General features: G+C 35.9%; 1 long non-coding RNA gene across 1 annotated transcript; it reads left to right on the top strand.

Moving 5' to 3' along the window:
• Window positions 1–739: 739 nt before the first annotated feature.
• Window positions 740–15,987, top strand: LOC117029309 (uncharacterized). The gene is made up of 5 exons (XR_004424204.1): window positions 740–844; window positions 2,556–2,687; window positions 4,006–4,081; window positions 14,560–14,616; window positions 15,784–15,987. It is a non-coding gene; the product is annotated as an uncharacterized LOC117029309 (long non-coding RNA).
• The last annotated feature ends 6,241 nt before the right edge of the window (window positions 15,988–22,228 follow it).

Below are 22,228 nucleotides of genomic sequence, written 5' to 3'. Positions count from 1 at the left end.
TGTTCCTTTTTCTCCACAGCCTCTCCAATGCTTGTCTTGTTGATAATAGCCATTCTAACAGATGAGAGGTGGTATCTCATTGTGGATTTGATTTGCATTTTCCTAATAGCTAGTAAAGTTGAGCAGTTTTTCATCTATCTGTTTGCCGTTTGTGTGTTGTCTTGAGAGAAATGTCTGTTTAGGTCCTCTGCCCATTTTTAAATTGGATTGTTTATTTTTTTATTGTTGAGCTGTATGAGTTCTTTATGTTTTGGATATTAGCCTGTTATCGGAGGTGTGGTTTGCAAATATTTTCTCCCATTTGGTTGGTTGCCTCTTTGTTTTGTTGATGGTTTCTTTTGCTGTGCAGAATCTCTTTAGTTGATATAGTCCCATTCATTTATTTTTGCTTTTACTTCCCTTGCCTTTGAGGTCAAATTCATAAAATCCTCTCTAAACCCAAGGTCCATAAGTTTATTACCTATGCTTTCTTTTATGCACTTTATTGTTTCAAGTCTTATGTTTAGGTCTTTGATCCATTTTGAATTTATTTTGGTACATGGGGACAGATAGGAGTCTAGTTTCATTATTTTGTACATGGCTTTGCAATTAGAGCAGAAGAAATGTTACAAATAACTATTTCAGGATGATTTTTAGAAGGTTCTAGTATTGAGTTGTAATTCAAAGATGTGATGGAACATATAAAGTTGTTTATTTTTTCCCTCCAGTTTGCAACACCTGGTTTGCAACCACAGACAGGAAACATGCAGACACCTTCCTGGAGAAGTTCGTTACTGAGTCAATAATGAACATTGTGAGCAGCTTCTTTAATTCTCCATTTTCAGACAACAGTACCAGCCTCCAGGTAACTTAAACAAACAAATGCAGAAGCATTCTGTCACACAAACTTTATTTACCTTGTTGGAGTAGGAAAAACTTTAATCTGGTCAGGAAGCCATTTCCTACACTTCTGAAGGTGATTCTTCTCCCATTATTATTTACTGTTCTGCCCCTTTGTGACTTTACCAAACTTTATTTCAATAAAGAGTCCCCATCTTCAAATTAAATTATTCTTGCTCTCTCTGTAAGCATAATAGGAACTTTCATATTATATATTGACTGTTTGGCAGGTGTTGAAATAAATGATACAATTCTTTAAATGGATAGGCATTTTGACTCAATAATTCCACTTTAGTAATTTATCCTGAAAGAATCAGCAGAGATTTATATACTAAGATTTTCTTTCTTCCTTTTTTAAACCTTTAAAAAGAGCAATTAAGATTTAAATTAGTGGATTTTGAGTACAGTGGATAGTCCTTTATGTGGGTGGGCTTCTCCAGTCATTTAAAGGTCTGAATAGAACAAAAGATTGACCCCCCTTGAGCAAAAAGAAATTCTGCCAGTAAATGGCATTTGGCCTTTGGCCTTGAACTAGAGCATTGGCTTTTCCTGAATCTCCAGCCTGATGGCCCACCCAGCAGAGTTTGGACTTGCCAGCCTCCATAATTGAATGAGACAATTTCTTAAAATAAATCTCTCTCTATGTATATACACATCCTCTTGGTTCTGTTTCTTTAGAGCTAACCGCAACTAATACACCAGGGTATGAGACTACATAGAGATCTGGGAGAAAGCACCAGCTGCTAATCGAAGGTATGCAGCTTCCTGTAGGATCTTCTATGTACACATTCTTCAGGGAAGTAGCTGTGGTGCTGGAGACCGTGGGACGTATATGGTCAGGAATTCAGAATCCCATTCTGAATATCTCTTTTTAGAGACAACATTACTAACCATAACATATTCTAGCTGCCTATGGAGAAACAATACACTTTAAAATAGTGATATTTTTTTGGTTTAAATAACAAACTCTTAAAATTCTAGTCTAACAATATGCTACCTAAAGATACTAATTAGCAGGTTGTTTTCTTCCTAAATCAATAATAATAGTCAAGGCAATAGTTTACGTAAATTGCATTTACCTAGAAAAAGGTGAAACCACCAAAAGCTAGAGAAATAGCAAGTATCCTACCCAATGTGTTGTGCTGTTTTGAGACAATTTTGCAGAAATCTATATAAGGAAAACTATAAAATTCTGATGAAAGCCATCAAAGAATTACTAAATAGAGAGACATTCTTTGTTTATAATTAGGAAAACTCAATATTGTCAAGATGTCAGTTCTTTCCAACTTGTTCTACAGATACAATCAATTGCAATAAAAATCCCAGCAAGGCATTTTTTGGACGTTGACAAACTTATTCCAAAGAGTATCTGGAGAGGCAAAAGACTCACAATAGCCAACTCAGCTTTGGAGAAGAACCAAGTTGGAAGACTGACATTACCCAACTTCAGGACTTACTATGAAGCTACAGTAATCAAGACAGTGATGTATTGGTGAAAGAATACACAAATAGATCAATGGAATAGAATAGAGAACCTAGAAATAGACCCACATAAATATAGTTGGCAGATCATTGACAAAGGATCAAAGGCAATACAATGGAGCAAAGATCCTCTTTTCAACAAATGCTGCTGGAACAACTGGATATTTACCTGTGAAAAAATAAATCTATTCCAGACAAACAAAAGCTGAGTTCATCACCACTAGAGCGCTTCACAAGAAATGCTAAAGGGAGATCTTCAAGTTGAAATGAAAGGATGCTAAGTAACAACATGAAAACATACGAAAGTATAAAACTCACTGATAAAGGTAAATATATAGTCAAATTCATAATACTCTAATACTGTAATGGTGGTTCATAAATCACTTTTATATCTAGAACAAAAGTTAAAAGATACAAATTTAAAAAATAATTGGTTACTGGATAAAAGTATAAAAAGATGTAAAGTGTGACATCAATAGCATTAAATGTGGGGCTGGGGAAGAAGTAAAAGTGTAGAGTTTTTGCCTGAGATGGAAGTTGCTATCAGCTTAATATAGACTTATAACTATAAGATGTTTTACGTAAACTTGATAAGCACAAAGAAGATACCCTTGTAGGTACACAAAAGGTAAAGAGAATGGAAGAAAAATATACCACTACAAAAAAATCAACAAATAGCACTTTGTGTTAAAACATATGAATGAATCTTCATATATAGTTTTTGTGTTTTTTTTTTTTTTCCTTTGGTGGATTTAAAACATTTTCTTTGAGTATGGGCTCACTGTTTGAAAGTCAGTGTTGTTTCCCCTTCATTAACCATACCAATTATCTATCACTTATAATGTCCTTGGTTGTATTTCTTTACTGTGAAGCAGGAACTTTAAAAAGGAAAATTACTCTGAGTACAGAATCCTAGATATTTACTATTTTTCCCCCTAATTTGTTTACATTTGTCTGCCTCCACCTAACTGATTATGATTTTTATTGTCATTTATGTTTATTGAGCCTTTCCAAAAATTCTACTCAACTTTCATAGCAACATCATTTTCTCACTCATGGTTCATAGGCTTTTGTAATATTTAATTGAACTGTGAAATAATAATAATAAATTGAACTAACATAAACAGGTTTGGGAACAAACACAACTGTGTCTTGGTGCATATACCAGTACAGCATGGGAGTGAAAGAGTGGGTAGACCTACTAAGCCAGAATTCAGTGGGACTCCTGGTCAACATGAGTTATATGTTGGGAATGGAGAGCTCTGTTTAAATGGTGAATTGGCTTAGGGGAAGTCTGAGATTGAGTTTTTATAATATTATTTTAGAAAAAAATATCTTTATGTGAATAAGATGAAGCTTTAAGAAACTTAGAATTCCATGTCTCTGATTTTGAATTTTATGAATGTTTTGTATAGGTTTAAAAATATTATATTAATGAGGATAAGAAAGAAATAAAGCTAACAGTATTTGGTGGGGTAATGCATAGCATTATGCAGAAGCAAATAACCCTGTGCCCTTCGTAAGTGTTCTGAAAAGATTGGTTCGAATTACATTATGAGAAAGTTTTCTTGCACCAGCATTATTTTCATAGGTTTTTTTTTTTTTTTTTTTTTTTTTTTTTTTTTTTTTTTTTTTTAATTCCAGAAAGTGAAAAAATGTCTCACCAAGGGAACTGCTGTATAAGTGGACCTGGAACTCACATGTCACCCTGAAAATCTGAGTAAGTTACTATTTCAGAGACATGAGCCCTGATTATTATCAGCTTCAGAAAATAGTTTCTCCCAGAATGCTTGCCTGTGTGGGTTCTCTGCTGCTGCTTTTTAGACTTTATGTCACCCAATCCTCCCAACACCCATATGTGGTAGGCACTTAGACCTCTACTTTGCATTCAGAGAAACCGAGGCTTAGAAAAATTAGGTAAACTGTCAAAAGTCAAACAGCTAGTGAATGTCTAATTCCAAGCCCAAGATTTTTCCTTCCTGCTCCCCTTCTGGCTTGAAGTGTCTGTGTGTGCAGGTCAGGAAGATATAAATATGCTAAAACTAGGCATTGCCTATTAAATTTTGAGTGAATGTTCCCTGAATAGAGGTCCTACATGCTATGATTTATGACACCTTTAGACCTAAAAATAATACCAAAAATGATAATCATCTTCTCAAAAATGATTTCTCACAGCCTTTAGTTAGTTTAGAGGACAAAGCTTTTAAATCCTTGTCATACAAATAAAATTCCCTATCTAAATAACTACAATAATGAACAAAATTAATTTCCTCGTAATTATTTTAAGACCAGATTATTCAAAGTTGCTACTCATTTATAAAACTATTAATTATCACTAGTATTACTTATTTTTGTTTATGAAACAAAACAAGTACACTAATCCCTGGAAACAAGTGTTGATTAGATAATCTCTGGAGCTTATTTTGAGACTGCAGTGAAGAATAATGTTTACCTCTTTATTAAAGAAATAAAATAAAAAGACTGGTAACTTCAGAGGGAATGTATAGAATTTAATTTGATTTCATCAAGGAGAAAGAAAGCACAACTAGGGCTTTAAAGGATTGGTTTGCCTCAAGTATATTTGCTGTTTTTAAAATGTAACTCAAACTTGACATGTATAAATTAGTAGACCATGGCTCCCGAGAGAGTTTATGTCTTATATGAAAAGAAACAAAAACTCATAAGACATGGACAATAGTTCAGTGGGTATCAGAGGGGAAGGGGGGAAGGGGGAAGGGGGTGGTAGAAGAGGGTAAATGGGGTCAACTATATGGTGATGGAAGGAGAACTGACTCTGGGTGGTGAACACACAATATGATATATCGATGATGTATTACAGAAGTGTACACTTGAAACCTATGTAATTTTACTAACCATTGTCACCTCAGTAAATTTTAATTTAAAAAAGGGCAGTGTTCAAAAATGAACAACAAACAAACAAACAAACACAAAGTAATAGAAAGAAGAAAAATATAGGGACTTTTAGCTAGTGCCAGAGCTGCCAAATCAGAGAACAGATAATACTAAAGAACAGTTCCCTTGACTGTTCTGCAGAAGAGTGTGTAAGTTGAAACACTCTTCGAGGATCACTCAGGTAAGAATGAGTGATGCCCACTCTCCAAACCTGACTTTCCTCCACACGTTTGCTCACTGTATTTTCCCCACCCAGACTGTCTTCCTTATTCCTAGCTTCATCAGTTGACTTCTTCATAGACAACTCATTATTAACCTCTTCCCTGAAGCCTTCCATGACCGCCTCATTTAGAAGTTCTCGCTCCATCCCCTGAACTTCTACGGAATATATGATCACTTAAAATCACATGCTCTGTATTCGGCACTGATTGAATATTTAGTTAGTTATGTATATATCTTAACTCCTGTGTTTGTAAACTCTTGGAAGGAAGGAAATCTGACTCATGTTTCCTTTTATTCCTCATCCTAAATTACAAAACTATATTCAAAGAGGGGGTGTTAATAACAACCTTATAAATAAGTGAGTGTGTGGATTGTTTTTTGCTGTCAATATTTTTCCAACTTGTCACTGATGCCTGAAATTTAATCATTAGTGATACCAATTTCACTAACTGAAACACTGTAGATTTTTTTCATAAAGACAAATAGTTCAACATTAGTAGTCAGTTGTCACTTATAAATGTGAATATATACATATATATTTTTTCAGTGAACTCCTAAGTTTTGACAATGACTATATCTATGTAACCTAAATATCTATCAAGACGTAGAACATTACTCTCGCCCCAAAAACCTCTCTCATGCCATGTTACCATTATGTATATTGTTGAACAGTTTTTGTAATTGCCCTTCATTACATTGAGAAGTTTCATTTTATTATTTATTTGCTGAGAGATTTTATCATAGGCAGCTGCTGAATTCATTAAACATATATGTGGTATAGTCTGGGACATTATGTATATACATGATCTATATATGTATATATGTAAACATTGCCTGGAATGTATGAGAAGATGAGGCTTTGGGGTAGTAGGAAGGGAAGGGTTGCTAAAAGAGAAGGAGGGATAGAAAAAGGGAGGCGGAGCCTTCTAGAAGAGGCAGGGGCAGATCCAAGTCTATGCCTTCTCAAGCCCTGCTAGGTATGGATATGCTCACTAAGGAACTCTTCTAAGAAAACATTTAAAATAGTTTTTTTGTTTGCAAACCTAATTCCAACATGGAAATTTTTCAAATTTAAGGTCTTCCTGGAATTTGGTTATTATTGGCGAGATTGATTCCTTCAGACCTGGCCAATTATTTCTTCCGAAGCACCTAGACCTGGGATTTGTCTTCACCACATTAAAACACTTGTCATCCTTCCTTCACTCTGTGGCAGGACACAGTTGTTATGGCTGTCTTGCCAATTAAGCCCATTTAGGGTTTTCTAATTGAAGCTTCATATAGTGGCATCTGTTCTTCGTCATCTTAATCTGTGGTCATTTTCCTGAAAGGCCAAAGATGGCCAACTCATCCTTACACTGGAAATCAATATGCCTCATGTGGCCGAGATTTTATGAATAACATCCGTGGTTTCATTCAATAATGTTCCACCTTGCTTTGATTCTTGGAAAAATAGAGATTCTATACTCCGCTTCCCAGATGGTTCTGTCATTAGCTGGTGTTCAGCAATGAGCCAGAAGCCTGTTTCGTCTGTTTATGAGAATAGACCTGGGGAATTGCTCTCTCTAGTGCATTGTCAGGGAACATGTCTTTCTCATCAGGTGCCATTGCAAATGGCTCTGTGCTAAAGTGGAGATTCTGACAGGTTGAGCAAAGGCAGGCATTTCCTGGGTTGCACAGCCTGAAAGATTTTCCATTAAACAGAGGTTTCAATAATAAGTTAATAGAACCTTTCTGATGTTAGTTTATTTTTAGGTTAGACACATGGGCTGCTGCTGCCCACCACACAGATTCTACAACCAGCATTATATTATCTAGGCTGCATAGTCATCTGTCTATCCATTCTACTCTATGTTCATCAATTCATCTGATTTTTTGGTACGTTTCAAAGTACATAACAGATATTAGTGCAGTCTTCCCTAAATACTTCAGCATGCTTTTCTTTAATTAAAGTTCAAAATTTTACAGTATTTATTTCTTTCATGACATAATTGATAAACAACAAAATTTGCAAATTTTAAGTGAACACTGAAGTTTTGACAAATGACTGTATCTATGTAACCTAAACATCTATCAAGATGCAGAACATTACCCTCACCCCAGAAACTTCTCTCATGCCATGATGTTACCTGTATGTAGTCTGTTTCTATAACAGACTGTTTTGTTTTACTGCTTTTATAACTGCCTTCATAACATCGAGAAGTTTCATTTCATTATTTATTTGCTGAGAGTTTTTATCACAAGTAGCTGCTGAATTCATTAGGTAACTTTTTTTTCCAACTACTAAAATGATAACATGATTTTTACACTTAATTTTATTAATAAGGTGATTTCCATTGTTTGATTTTCAAAGATTCAACCAATCTTGCATTCCTGGGAGGAACCCTATTGGGACACGATGTATTATCCTTTTGATATATTGTTGGATTTTCTTAAGAAATATTTTGTTAAGAAATTTTGTGTCTATACGGTATACTGGCCTGTAATTCCCCCCGACACATCCTATTTGGTAATACCATTTTAAGTTCTACTAATATTTCACTGGCAGAATTATTCCCTCATCAGATGTTCTCTCAAGTATCGATGGTCAGAACTAGAGCCTGTATTCACCCCTATATCAACTACTGACAAGGGGATGGTTTCCTAAGCTTGATTTAGACTATTAAAGATACATTCTTGAAAATGGGGCTACTACTAAAACTGTGTGGAAGAGGGTGACTACCTAATCAAACTCAGGATTTTGTTTTTTGATTTTTGTTTTGGAGGGGGGAAAGGAATAGCTCTTACAACTAAACCACAAATATATTACTATCATCCTTTTTTGTCGGAAGGGGAAAAACAATAAGAGATGTTTAAGAAGTTAAGTAGCTTGTTGAACGTACCTAGCCAGCAAGTAGAAGATCCAGAATTATGACATAGTAAAAACAATATTATTGTAGATGTCAAGAAGCTTGCAATAGCCTAGTTGTATCTTGAAATAACTAACTCACAAATATTCCTGAAGCTCAGTTTTCTCATTTCAAAATTAAGCTCTAAAATAAGCTCCATGAATCACAGATTTCACAATCAAATGTAGAATTCCACACCATGTTCTCCAAATTTATTTGAATGGATTAGTGAATCATCTGTGACCTAAAATATCAGAAACTGAATGGCAATATCAATTGTGTTAAAATATAAAACTACTAGATTTTGTATAAGAAACTTGGAGCAAGAAGAGCTGGTTTGGAAGCTGAATTTATCTGCTATTCCATCTGCATTTTCATTCTTAAATACCTTATGATTTACATAGTTTTGAATTTTCTACTACTTTGTAATTAAATAAATATGAAGAGTCAAACCATCAAGATTAAAATTATGACAGAGACATCGTGGTAATGAAAAGAACATAAGCATATCTGAGTGTGAATCTTAGTTCTGCCTCTTACTAGAGGAGTAAGGACAAATCACTTAATGTCCTGACTCTCAGAATTTTCATTAGAAAAGGAGCAATAGAGTCTGGTGAAGATTAAAAAAAAAATTATCTCTCAATAGATGAACTTGACATATATAAAACATTCCATTATCAAAAAGCAGTACACATTCTTCTAAGGGCACATGGAAAGTTCTTCAGGAGAGATCACATGTTAAACCACATAGCAAATCTCAGTAAATTCAAGACGATTAAAGTCATATCAAGTGTTTTTCCTAACCACAATGGTAGATATAAATTACAAGAAAAAATTACTGAAAAAAGTGGAGATTAAACAATGTGCTACCAAATAATGAGTCATCAGAGAAATCACAAAATACCTAAAGAATAATGAGTCATCAGAGAAATCACAAAATACCTAAAGACAAATGAAAACAACTCTGACATACCAATATCTATGGGATGAAGCAAAAGCAGTTCTAAGAGGAAAGTGCATAGCAATGCAGGCCTATCTCAAGAACCAAGAAAAAATCTGAAATAAATAACTTTATAACTAAAAAAAACTATGTGAAAAAAGAACAAATGAGGACCAAAGCTAATAGAGGAAAAGAAATAATAAAAATCAGTGTGGAAATAAATGAAATACAGACTAAAAAGACAATAGAAAAAAAAACAATGAAACTAAGAGCTGGTTCATTGATAAAGTAAACCAAATTGACAGCCCTTTAGCTAGACTCACCAAGAAAAAAATGAAAGAGTTCAAATAAATAAAATCAGAAATGAAAGAGAAGTCACAACTGATACGACAGAAATACAAACAATCATGAGACTGCTACAAACAAGTACTGTGTTTCCCTGAAAATAAGACTGGGTCTTATATCAATCTTTGCTCCAAAAGATGCATTACGGCTTATGTTCGGGGGATGTCATCCTGAAAAATCATGCTAGGGCTTATTTTCCAGTTAGGTCTTATTTTCGGGGAAACACGGCATATGCCAACAAATTTGACAACCTTGAAGAAATTGATAAATTCCTAGAAATATACAGTCTCCCATGACTGACTCATGAAGAAATAGAATGCAGAATAGACCAATTATAGTAAGGAGATTGAATCAATAATAAAAAACTTCCCAACAAACAAAAGTCCAGGACCAGATGGCTTCACTGGTGATTTTGTCATATGAGTACACTCACAGGAGAATTAATACATATATTTCTCAAACTCTTCCAAAAACTTGAAGAAGAAGGACTACTTCTAAACACAGCTCATTAGTCCAGTATTTTCTGATACCCAAATCAGAAAACGACACCACGGAAAAAGAAAATTACAAGCTAATATCCTTGATGAAAATAGATACAAAAACCCTCAACAAAAATACCATGCTTCCCCGAAAATAAGACCTAGCCAGACAATCAGCTCTAATGCGTCTTTTGGAGCAAAAATTAATATAAGACCTGGTATTATATTATATTATATTATATTATATTATATTATATTATATTATATTATATTATATTATATCATATTACATTATATTATACTAAAGACCGGGTCCTTTATTATAGTAAAATAAGACTGGGTCTTATATTAATTTTTGCTCCAAAAGACACATTAGAGCTGACTGTCCGGCTAGGTCTTATTTTCGGGGAAAGATGGTATTAGCAAACCAAATAGAACAATACATTAAAAGGGTTATACAGAACAATCAAGTGAGATTTAATCCAGGGATGCAGAGATGTTTCAATATTCACAAATCAATCAATGTGACACACCACATTAACAAAATAAAGAATAAAAAATAAACACACAGAAAAATTATTTAATAAAATTCAACACCCACTTATGATAAAAACTCTTAACAAAGTGGCCATAGGTGTAATGTACCTCAACATAATAAAGACTATATATGGCAAACCCACAGCTAACATTATACTCAATGGTAAAAAGCTGAAAGCTTTTCCTCTAAGATCAGGAAAAAGACAAGGATACCCACTTTTGCCACTTTTATTCCACATAGTATTGGAAGTCTTAGCCCCAGCAATTAGGCAAAAGACATAAAAAGGATCCAAATCAAAAAGGAGAAGTACAGCTGTCACTATTTGCAGATGACAATTTGATAAATAAAAAACCCTCAAGACTCCACCAAAGACTTGGAACTAATAAATGAATTCAGTGAAGTGGCAAAATACAAAATCAAGATACAGAAAACTGGTGTTTCTATATACCAATAATGAACTCTCAGAAAGAAGAATTGAGAAAACAATCCTATTTACAATTGTATCAAAAAATACTTAGGAATAAATTTAACCAAAGAAGTGAAAGTCCTGTACGTTGAAAACTGTAAGATAATGATGAAAGAAATCGAAGAAGACACAAATAAATGAAAACATATTCTTTGCTCATGGATTAGAAGAATTAGTATTGTTAAAATGCCACTACTACCCAAAGCAATCTATAGATTCAATGCAATCTCTATCAAAATTCCAATGAATATTTCACAGAACTAAAAAAATTAATTGTAAAATTTGTATATATTTCACAGAACTAAAAAAATTAATTGTAAAATTTGTATGGAACCACAAAGGACTCTGAATAATCAAAGCTATCTTGCAAAAGAAGAACAAAGCTGGAAGTATCATGGTCCACAATTGCAAACTATACTGCAAAGCTATAGTAATCAAAACAGTATGATACTGGAACAAAAATAAGCACAGTGACCAATAGAATGGAACAGAGAGCCCAAAAACCCACACGTATACATGTATGTATAATTATTTATGACAAAGAGGCCAAGAACATACAATGGAGAAAAAGAATAGTTTTCAATAAATGGTGTTGGGAAAACAAGACTGCCACATGCAAAACAATGAAACTAGATCACTATCTTATACCATACACAAAAATTAATTCAAAATGGATTAAAAAACTTGAATATAAGACATGAAAGCACAAAATACCTAGAAGAAAACATAGGTAATAATCTTCTTGACATAGGTCTTAGCAATATTTTTGTGGATCTGACTCCAAAGACAAAAAGAAAAAAAAAAGAAAGCAAAAATAAACAAATAGAACTTCTGCATAGCAAAGCTTCTGCACAAAAAGCTTCTGCATAGCAAAGGAGACTCTCAACAAAATTAAAAGGCAACCTACCAAATAGGAAAAGATATTTGCAAGTCATGCATCCAATAAGGGGTTAATATCCAAAATATATAAAGAACTCATACATCTCAATAACAACAACAACAACAACAACAACAACAACAAAAAGCAATCTGATTAAAAAATGGACAGAGAATCTGCATAGACGTTTTTCCAAAGAAGATGTATTTAGTTTGGTGCAAAAGTAATTGCAGTTTTTGCAATTATTTTTAACTTTAAACAACAATTACGTTTGCACCAACCTAATACATATGGCCAATAAGCACATGAAAATATGTTCATCATCACTAATATTCAGGGAAATGCAAATCAAAACCACAAGATACCTCCTCACACCTGTTAAAATGGCTATTACCAAAAAGACAAGAAACAACAAGTGTCAGAGAAAAACGTGGCGAAAAGGCAATCCTTGGACACTGCTGGTGGGAATGTAAATTAGTATATCCACTATGGAAAATAATATGGAGACTCCTCAAAAAATTAAGAATACAGCTGCCATATGATCCAGCAATTCTCCTTCTGGGTATTTATCTGAAGACTATGAAAACACTAATTTGAAAACATGTATGCATCCCTATGTTTATTGCAGCATTATTTACAATAGCCAAGATATGGAAACAACCTAAGTGCCCATCGATGGATGAATGGGTAGAGAAGATGTGGTACATACACACGTGGACTACTACTCAGCTATAAGAAATGAAAGCTTGCCATTTGCAACCACATGAATCAAATTTTAGGGTACAATGCTAAATGAAATAAATCAGGCAGAGAAAGACAAACATTACATGATTTCACTCATATGTAGAATCAAATAGTAATAAAAAACCTAAATGAACAAAACAAATTTATGGATGCAGAGAACAGATTGGTGGTTACCAGAGAGAAATGAGTTTAAGGGGTGGGCAAAAGGGATGAAGGGATCAATTGCATGGTGATGGATAGTAACTAGACTTTTGGGGATGATCAGTTTATAGTGTATACAGATGTCAAATTATGAAGTTATACACCTGAAACTTACTTAAACCCAAAGTAAGTAAAATGGAAGGAAATAAATATACAACACACTATCGTGACAGAAAGCAGAGCAGTAGTTGCTTGGGCTGGGAGATGTGGGTTATTGATCACAAAGGGATAGTGGAGAACATAGAATTCAAGAATTTTTCTCTATTTTGATTGTAGTGGTGATTACATAAATATAAAGAATTATCAAAACTCATTGAACTTTACACTTGAAATGAGTATCTTTATTGCTTGTACATTCTGCCCCATTAAATATGATTTAAATTTTTTTAAATCTCTCAAAGCTATATGAAATTTATGAAATTATACATACATATATATATATTAGCAAAATATCTGTACCCAGGAGGTGTTCAGTAATTATTTGTCCCTTTTCCAATTTTACTTGTGAATAATGTTTATAATGTGCTTCATTGTAAAGTGGATATTTCCAAGCTGGTTTGGACAGTTTAGAATGTGAAGCTTTGGTTACTAAGTATTTTTAGGTAAAAACTGAGAGACTCCCTCTCCACTTGTCTAAAATTAATCCAGAGATGGGGGCGGGGGCCCTAAGGGAAGGAGCTGTAGCAACTGGAATTGCATTTTCATGGTTTTCTGTAATGTGCCTTACTCCAACTCCCCCCTGATCCCAACCCCAAGATAAATAATTATTTAAAGAAAAATACTCAGTTGATTCTGATGTTGGCCTTTTACTGTTAAAAGTGCTTTTAGCTTCAAGTAACAGAAAATTCAGCTAACAGTGGCTTACAGAAAAAGAGTTTACTTTTCCACATAACAAGAAAATGTGGCAGCTGGTGATGGTTCAGCAGCTCAAACACATCAGATAGGGCATTTCTGAAATTCTCTTGACATTTTCTTCATTTTCACAGTGCAGTTGCCACTATAGTATCAGGTTCATGTTCAAATCATGAAGTAGCATTGTCAACTACCTCTGTTCCTTTCATCAGTGAAGTAAAAAGTTTTCCAGATGTTTCCCAGCAGACTTCTGTGTTAGCCTCTGGTGAGCCAGATGTGACACAGCCATCTGTCAGGGTGTAGCTGAAAGGGTGGCTGTATAAATCAGCTTACATGCTCCAGCTCTTGTGGGAGGGAGAAGGTTAGTTCATAATGGATGTGGGCTAATCATCCAGTAGTAACTGCTCCAGTCTTTCTTACCAGGTACTTGAGAATTTCTTCCTTAATGTTTTCCATTTTGTTTTGTTTTGTTTTGTTTTGTTTTTCATCTTCTCCACAGTTTGATATTTATTCCCAGAAGGACTGACATAGCTGTGGGAGAAAAATAAATTCTTCCTGAAAAGAAATAAGGTCCTAGGTAATAGTGAGAGCCAACGTTAACCCTCTATGTAGCAACTGATTTTAGGTTTAGGAACCTGGGAAGGCTAATTAATTCCTTCCCTAATTCTTCATCCACTGATTTATGCTGGAATTTCCTGCTTCATCCTTCATAACCTATTTATTCTAATTCATATAGAGAGAGCATCTCTGAGGTTACAATTGAAGATGATAACCAGAGTTTTGATAACCACAGGTAAGCACCCGTGAAATGAGGAATTGCAAGTAAATTTTAATGAGGTTTAAGGAAAGCATTATGGTACTGAAGTGGGTCGAGTAGGAAACCAAAGACAAATTTCATCCTCTTGACAATTTTGTTCAGAATTAGCCGTTGTAAACCTCTAATCCATCATAATGGTTTATACATTATCTATTCATCTAGTAGTCAGTAGTTGAATTAGATTATTTTCTTCTGTACAAACAATACATGTCCCTAGCTTATCTCCTGGTACTTTCCTATAGAAACCAAGAAATGACTTTCCTTGCTAGTCTCAAAATATGCTGTGGACTTTCCTGCTTCTACCCAATTGCTCAGAGTATGCCCCACCTAGAATGCCCTCTGTGTCCACTGAAATCTTGCTCATTCGTCAGTGCCATTTTCAAATACTCCTTTCTTTGTTCAGCCTGCTTAGAGTATATCAGTTGGAGTTTGTTTTTGTGGCACTAACCATATATACTACCTGGTTTGGCAGATATTGTGTTACAACCCTATTAAAACACAAAGTCCTTTATCTCAGAGAGTGACAAGTAGCCATCTCTATAGTACTTTCTATGATAACTTACGTATTATAGACACTTTGTTTTTAATCTATTTGTTTAATTTTTATTCTATTTTACTCTATTTATAGAATAAATGTAGAATACATTTGTAGAATAAATGAGTAAATGGAGTAATACTGTGGCTTGAAAAACTATTGACCTAAACAAATTGAAAGTCTTCTAAGCTCCCTCTAGTATCATCACCAAATGGTATGTATATATAATATATGTTTAATGGACAACTCCCTTTGGACATTTATGTTTAAGCTGTTGTTGTAATATTTTAGGGATACCATTGAAAATAATAAATAAAGAAGAACAGTATTCTCTAGAATAGAAAACAAGAATTCCGAGCATTTGGCACTAAAATATATGATAAATGGTCATTTATTTCGATAACTTCCTCATCAGAGAGCTAACTTATTAATCTTGGTTACTTGCTAGGACTGATGTCTGTGGGTTTTGTAGTAGCAACTCTTCCATTTGGTGATAGCAGTAGTTGAACTGGATTCTTCTTTCTTTGCCAGAAGAGTATATGACTTAATAAAACTGTGGTGTTTCTATATAATATTAATAATGTGTCTTTTTTTTTTCTTGCTTGCAGGTCATTTGCTCCAAGCAAGAAGACTCGTAATTAATGTTGCCTGTTCTTCGCTGAAAATGAACTCAAGGCACATCCACATGAAATGGAAGAGCCACTCTGTCAGTAGTTTTCTGACCTTGACCAATGGTTTTATGGTTCTGAAGGTACCACAAAGACATGTCACTCCAGAGTCCTGCTGATGTCTAAAGATGCACCAACACACTAAGTGGAAACCAGTCTGATCAAATCCTTGTGAACAGAATATCACTGGGAGAGTATTAATTTTTTAAAAATGTATTACAAGTAAATGGTAATTTCTAATTTTCTTTCCCTTAGGAACATGTCTATCCTGACACTTCAACAATTTCAAGTGATGCTGTCTTTGCATTTATTTTAATAGACTCCTTTCTGTTACAGCTCTGATGCAGTAATTTGTCACCCACAGAATCTAGGAATTCCACAATTCTCAGGAGCAGAGGAATAAAATCAATGCTGATGATTCTAACAAAGTCTAAAATTGTTCATGAATTAAAAGGATGCTAGGCTGAACTAAAGTAAAGGAGAATTTCTAGCCAATAATTTCAAAGGTGTAGGGCTGCTAACTTACTCCTTTATCTGTTGGGGGACTGCGTATGAACCCCAAAGGAGAACCCTGGAAAAAGCCAAGTTAAGGGGGAACAATTTTAGATCACTCCAAGAATTCAGAACGAAACTGAATGCTGCCCACCCCACAAATTAGATCTTTCAGTTGCAAAATTTCCATCCAATCTCTTTTCAAAATTCTCGGCTACAAATGTCTTCTTATTCTTCCTCTTGTTCAGGCTTGGATCACTCAGATCTGTGATGTTGTCTTTATTTCAAAAAAACAGGGTTCCTTAGCTTCTGAAGACTGATTTACTATTTGAGAATGATCCTTCTTTTGCCAGGGTGTCAACAGATTGCCCAAGATTGTGTTCCTGAAATAGCTGAAATCATGTTTAAGCCAAACTCCATAAACATTACATTTTATTATCCTAGAAAGAACCACAAGACATTAGTCACTGCTCGTTGCATTCCTATGTTATGAAAGACTTTTTTTTTTACTTCTGTTTTTGTATTTATGAGAGTGTCCCAGTTTTTTCAACATTATTTAGAACAACAAGTCATCATGCTCCTATACTGTCCTGCATTCTGTACCACACAGATTCTGATAAGCTCAGTGGATACTTCAGAAGTGCTGGGTTCTGAGTCATCTGAGGCCTTGCACGTCCTTTACCTCTGGTTTGTGGTCAGTGGCCAGGATACAATGTTTCAGTTCTTCAATCTCCAACGAATAGGAGTCTGGGAATCCACCGGCAAGTACCCTTGGCTCCATCATCTATAAGTGATGAACGATCTCCTTCCACTTGTTTGTGGTGTTTCTGGAAGGCCCTCAAGGTCAATCTCATAGTGAAAAGAAAATATATCGCCTTCCTCGTCTAAAACGAAGACTCAGTAATAGCGTAGGCACTTTTATCTTCTACCTTTTCACACTTGCATTTATAATGTGATCATTTTTAATATTCTTAGATATTTTAAAAACGTGAGATGAATAATGTATTTCATGTAATATTTTAAAATACGACTGTATAATTTATGTGACAATTTACTTGTCATAACATCTAAATCTTGACATTTAGATTTATTATTATAGTTTTTCTCAGTTTTAAACACCACTATTACACTATGCATTTTATTTTTAATGATTACTTTTATTTATTTTTGACCTTATCTCGGGTTTGAATATCAAAGTGCTAACAGAGGTTCTTTAACTTTCTCTTTATCTCATCTCATATTTATCCCGAGACTCTTTGGGAATGGAATTGAAAATAAAATAGAGGCAAGGTGTTTCGGTTTTCTAAGTAGCTGTTGACTGGTTCCGCAGAACCAAACAGGGGAAAGACCGCTAGGTGTTGACTCACGGGCTGGCTCATTTGGCACTGGAAAGAGCCAGAATACCTCTGGGCAGTAGGGCAGGCCCGAGCATCTATGGCTTCATGGAGATAGCTGAGAGGCTAGTAGGTGCTCCTTATTTTGAACTCAGAGGTGGAAACTGTCTTGAAACTGCTTTGTCTTAGAGTGGCTTAAAATCTCAGATCAGACAATTGGATGTAGTTTGCCATAAGAACTGAAAGCCAGTTTATACAGTTGGTCTTAGCTTTGGTCCCTCTGCCCAGGATGCAATGATTTTTCCAATGTATTGGTCTGTGAGGCCATTCTACTGCTCCTCTCAGTACTTCTGTTTATTTAGGTGTTATTACTTAGTGCTACAAGTGAATGTTCCTTTATGTGCCACCTCTCCCTTCAATTACACCTCTGGCCCCTGGGTCACTTCCTCTGGCTCACTTCTGATTTCAGCCATACTTGTGATGAGATTTCAACAAAGTCTTAGAGTCACCTGGCCCTGACAGCATCCCTTAGAGTCACCTTGCCCAGACACATGCACCATGTGTCTTTTTATTTTCTGTTCCAGGGCTTTCTTCAACTGTGTAGGAGCCTAGAAGGACTTGCTGGTCCCATGCACAACCTCAGTCCAGAAACTCAGGGTAAATATTTGCCAACAAATGTGGGTTGAGAGCAGATGTTTAAGGAGTACAGCCTCCCGTTCGGTGTCCCATTGAGTGACCATTCTAGGAAATATGCGCACCCTTCTCTTGGTGTCCTCATTACCCGCAGTAGAGACCTTGATAATGCTGCCTCATATTTTCTTCTCCTCTTTCCTTGTTTCACACTCCTCATTACTTCACTCCTTTATCCTGAGTATCTTTTTCCAAGTTTTTGTCTCAGCCTCTGCTTTCAGGAAATCTAAACTAAAATAGCACAGATGTGATCCTTAAAGCCAGTTCTCAGAATTGGACCGGAGAACAAGCTCACTCGCCTGTCAGTAAGAGTTGGGTGGCATTAATGGTGGTTAGGAGAGAAGCGGTAATCTCTAGGATGCTTATACCTCCTGGAAAGTTGTAGGATGACAGTTATGAAGAGGCTTACCTGTGTTGGATTCAGAAGAGTATAGTTATAAGGAGAAGTCATGGTGTATAGCAAGGGTCAGCTTGCTATAAGCTGTGGGCCAAATCTGATCCACTGCCTAATTTGGCACCTAAAGTTTTATTGAAACACAGCTATGCACATTCATTTATGCGTTGTCTGTGGCTGCTTTTATGCTCTGACAGCAGAGTTTAGTAGTTGCAGTAGAGACCATATTGTTAGCAAAGCCTAAAATACTTACTATGTGGCCCCTTAAAGAAAAAGTTTGCAGATTTTTGGTATGTAACATGGGTTAATCTCAGGCAGACTGGATTGCATGTTTATCTCGAGTTGCTTGAAGCATGGTAGTGATCCTTGAGCGAAACTACAGAATGAACTAACTCAGATAAATTATAATTTACAACCATGAGTCTGTGAGTTGTTTGTGGACAGCTGAATGGAAAATATGTTTTGGTTAATACAAAAACTACAATTAACAGACATTTTTGCAGAGAAAAAAAAAAACATCTCATAGGAGGGACAAACTTTGAGGCTGTTGTATTGGATTAAAGGAGGAGCACATTATACTTACAAGGAAAAGTGGCAAAACTTGGCCACATAGTGGCAAATAACTTACTGCCTAGTGGATGAGAGAGTCCCATGTCTTTATCTTTCAAACCTCATCCCCATAGAAATAAGAACGGGTGAGGGAGAAGGCACTTTCCATACTACTCGTTCTCCTAGCAATATGGGTTATTTAATGTGCTTACTGGGAGGCAGGGACATTTGATTAAAAACAAATGATACTTGGAAGGTAAGATCATTGTAGCCATTAAATTCTGGGATGTCTTGTTAGGCAGCAATAGGCAGCAATTAGATAACTAAAACAATATCCACGGTGGATTAAAATGTGGGGTCTTTGGCCAGCTCCGGTAAGAGACTCACAGCTTATACCTCTAGGGATCTGGAGGAAGGCTATGTTTTTCTGGAAGAGAATTCCCCACCATATGAGAAACTGGGCCTGGTGTCATACTGGACCCTAGAAAAGCCCAAGTGTCAGGTCAAGGGGCACCAAGTAAGTTATATACCCCAGCTGCCCATCATGAGCAAGATAGTATCAGACCCATGAAGTAACAAGATTGGAAGAGCCCAGCAGCGATGCATTGTACTTATCTGAGAGTGCACCTGGCAGGTCCAGAAGGCACAGTAACATTTTTGAGTCGGTCTCCCAGACTCCTATGCACTTAATGTTTTTGAACTAATGTTTCTTCTTCAGATTCCTCAACTTCCTCAACAAACTCTTAGGAGATTTCCTAAGGTCAGCTGATGGAAGAAGAATAAACTCAGGAGTTCACAGATGGATTTATAAGAATATTCTATAGAGCTATAGTCTCACTCAAGGATGTCCTAAAAGACAGTGGTGGGGGACATCCACCAAATGGGAGAATCTTTCAGTGGTGCACTTGGCATTCCCTTTGTGGTTAGAGAAGTAAGGATGCACACATAATTCTGGCCAGTGGCAAGTAGGTTGGAAGAAGCATGATCCAGGAAAAGGAGATCTGAGAAAGTAGCAAGAAAATAGATTTTTTTCTGGGGGGTATAAGCACAAAGGGTGAGGACTTTGTATTAACATTATGCCCAAAGAGAGCATCCAGTACAGAGAAGCCAATCAACAGTTAGACAGACCTATAGAGTAGATGTCAGCCAGTCTCTATCCTCAGGAACCCCATCATTTGCAAAGAGGACCCCTGAAGGTAGATATGGTTGTAGTGATGGAAGTTGTGCACGGGTCTAAAGCACAGGATACCTCTAATTAAGCTATTTAGCTATTGCCATCAGTGAATGTCCAATATGCCGGAAAAGAGGCAACACTGAGCTCTTAATATTACAGCCAACTTTCTACTTGAAAGCAGTTGATGGCATCAGATCCCTTCATCCTAAGAATAGAAGTGGTTTATCCTTACAAAATTATTTATTATGGATTTGGATTTGTCTTCTCTACACACAATGCCTTGGCCAACACCACAATTTGAGAGCTTATAGAATAAGTCATCTATCAGCATGATACACCAAACGGATTGTTTCAGACCAAGTGAACTGTTTTTATGACCAAAAGAGGTACGTGCATGGCAATGGACTGCATTTATCTTACCATCCTGAAGCAGGTGACATATTAGAATGATGGAATGTTCAGTTAGAAGCTCAACTAAGGTGCTAGCTTGAGGTTAATATTGGCTAAGTGTTTGGGTGTGAGTTTGGGGTGCTGTCCTCCAGCAACAGTGTGTATGTTGAATCAACAGAAAGTATATGGGTCTACATCCTCAATTGGTAGACCAGATGGGTTGAACAACCAGGGGATGGGAGCAGGATTGGCCCCTCTCATTGTCACTTTTGGATACCACTTGTCGAATTTGTGTTATCTTCATAACCTTGTCTTCTACTTGGTCAGAGGCTCTAGTTCCCTAGAAAGAAAGGCTTTTACCAGACGACAGAGTAAGAATTCTATTGGTTCTACATGCCATCAGACCAGCAAGCAAAGAAAAAAAAATGACTTAAAAGATGAAAATGATCAGCCTGATTTCTAGAGAGAGCTAGGGATTTTTTCTGACCAATGTAGGGAGAGAGGAAGATGCCCGGAACTCAGGGAGTTGACTGGTACATCTCTTGCTGTTTCCATGCCCAGTACTAACAATGAATGGACAATTACAGTATTCACTTCCTGACAAGAGAAAGACAACTAAGCGATGATGATCTACATCACTTGCCCAGGAAATACAGATAAATTTGAGGGCTGACAAAAGTGGAAAAAATCTGAAATGGATAGTGGAAGAAGGAAGTAATGAATACCAAGTATTGCCTCAGGGCCAGTCAGTTACAACAACAAGGACTTCAGTCTTTTCACCTAATCCCCCTATATTAAGCCTTTGCAGATATTGTAGCTGGCCACCCCCTTGAAGCAAACCTTGTGATATATTAGGTATAACACAGAGCTCGAGCAGATTGAAGGGATGTCAGAAGTGGATCATATCAGACAATTCTTGTACATGATTTCATATCTCCTAAGGCTTACATTTATACCAGCCATTGTAGTGGCAATCAAATCTGCCACTTTTTGACAAGCTTCATGAAGTTGAAATTTGACAGTGATTCATCATGAGCATATTGATATGTACTTCTTTTTTGCTGCTCCATGGTTTCGCTGATGCCAATGTATGGGATGTCTGTGGATATTAGCTCAACACCCATAGTTCACAGTTAGAAAGTTCAGGGGAGTAAAGGTTGGTGGGGCCACAGTTGATCAATGGAATATAAGAACTAATGGATAAATGCATCCTTCTTTTGTCTCCTGGGCAGATAGCTCTGAAATATATTTCATAATATTTTATAATGTCCCTTGGACAGTCCCACAAAATCAGGTAATAGCTACCTGAAGTAGTGGCCAACTTTATAACACATACTTCAGTTGTTTTTTGTTGTTTTTTTT

Source organism: Rhinolophus ferrumequinum, chromosome 10, assembly GCF_004115265.2.
Source record: "Rhinolophus ferrumequinum isolate MPI-CBG mRhiFer1 chromosome 10, mRhiFer1_v1.p, whole genome shotgun sequence".
Taxonomy (NCBI): Eukaryota; Metazoa; Chordata; class Mammalia; order Chiroptera; family Rhinolophidae; genus Rhinolophus; species Rhinolophus ferrumequinum.
Note: the sequence above shows the minus strand (reverse complement) of the source record. Positions and strands in the feature narration are given on the sequence as shown.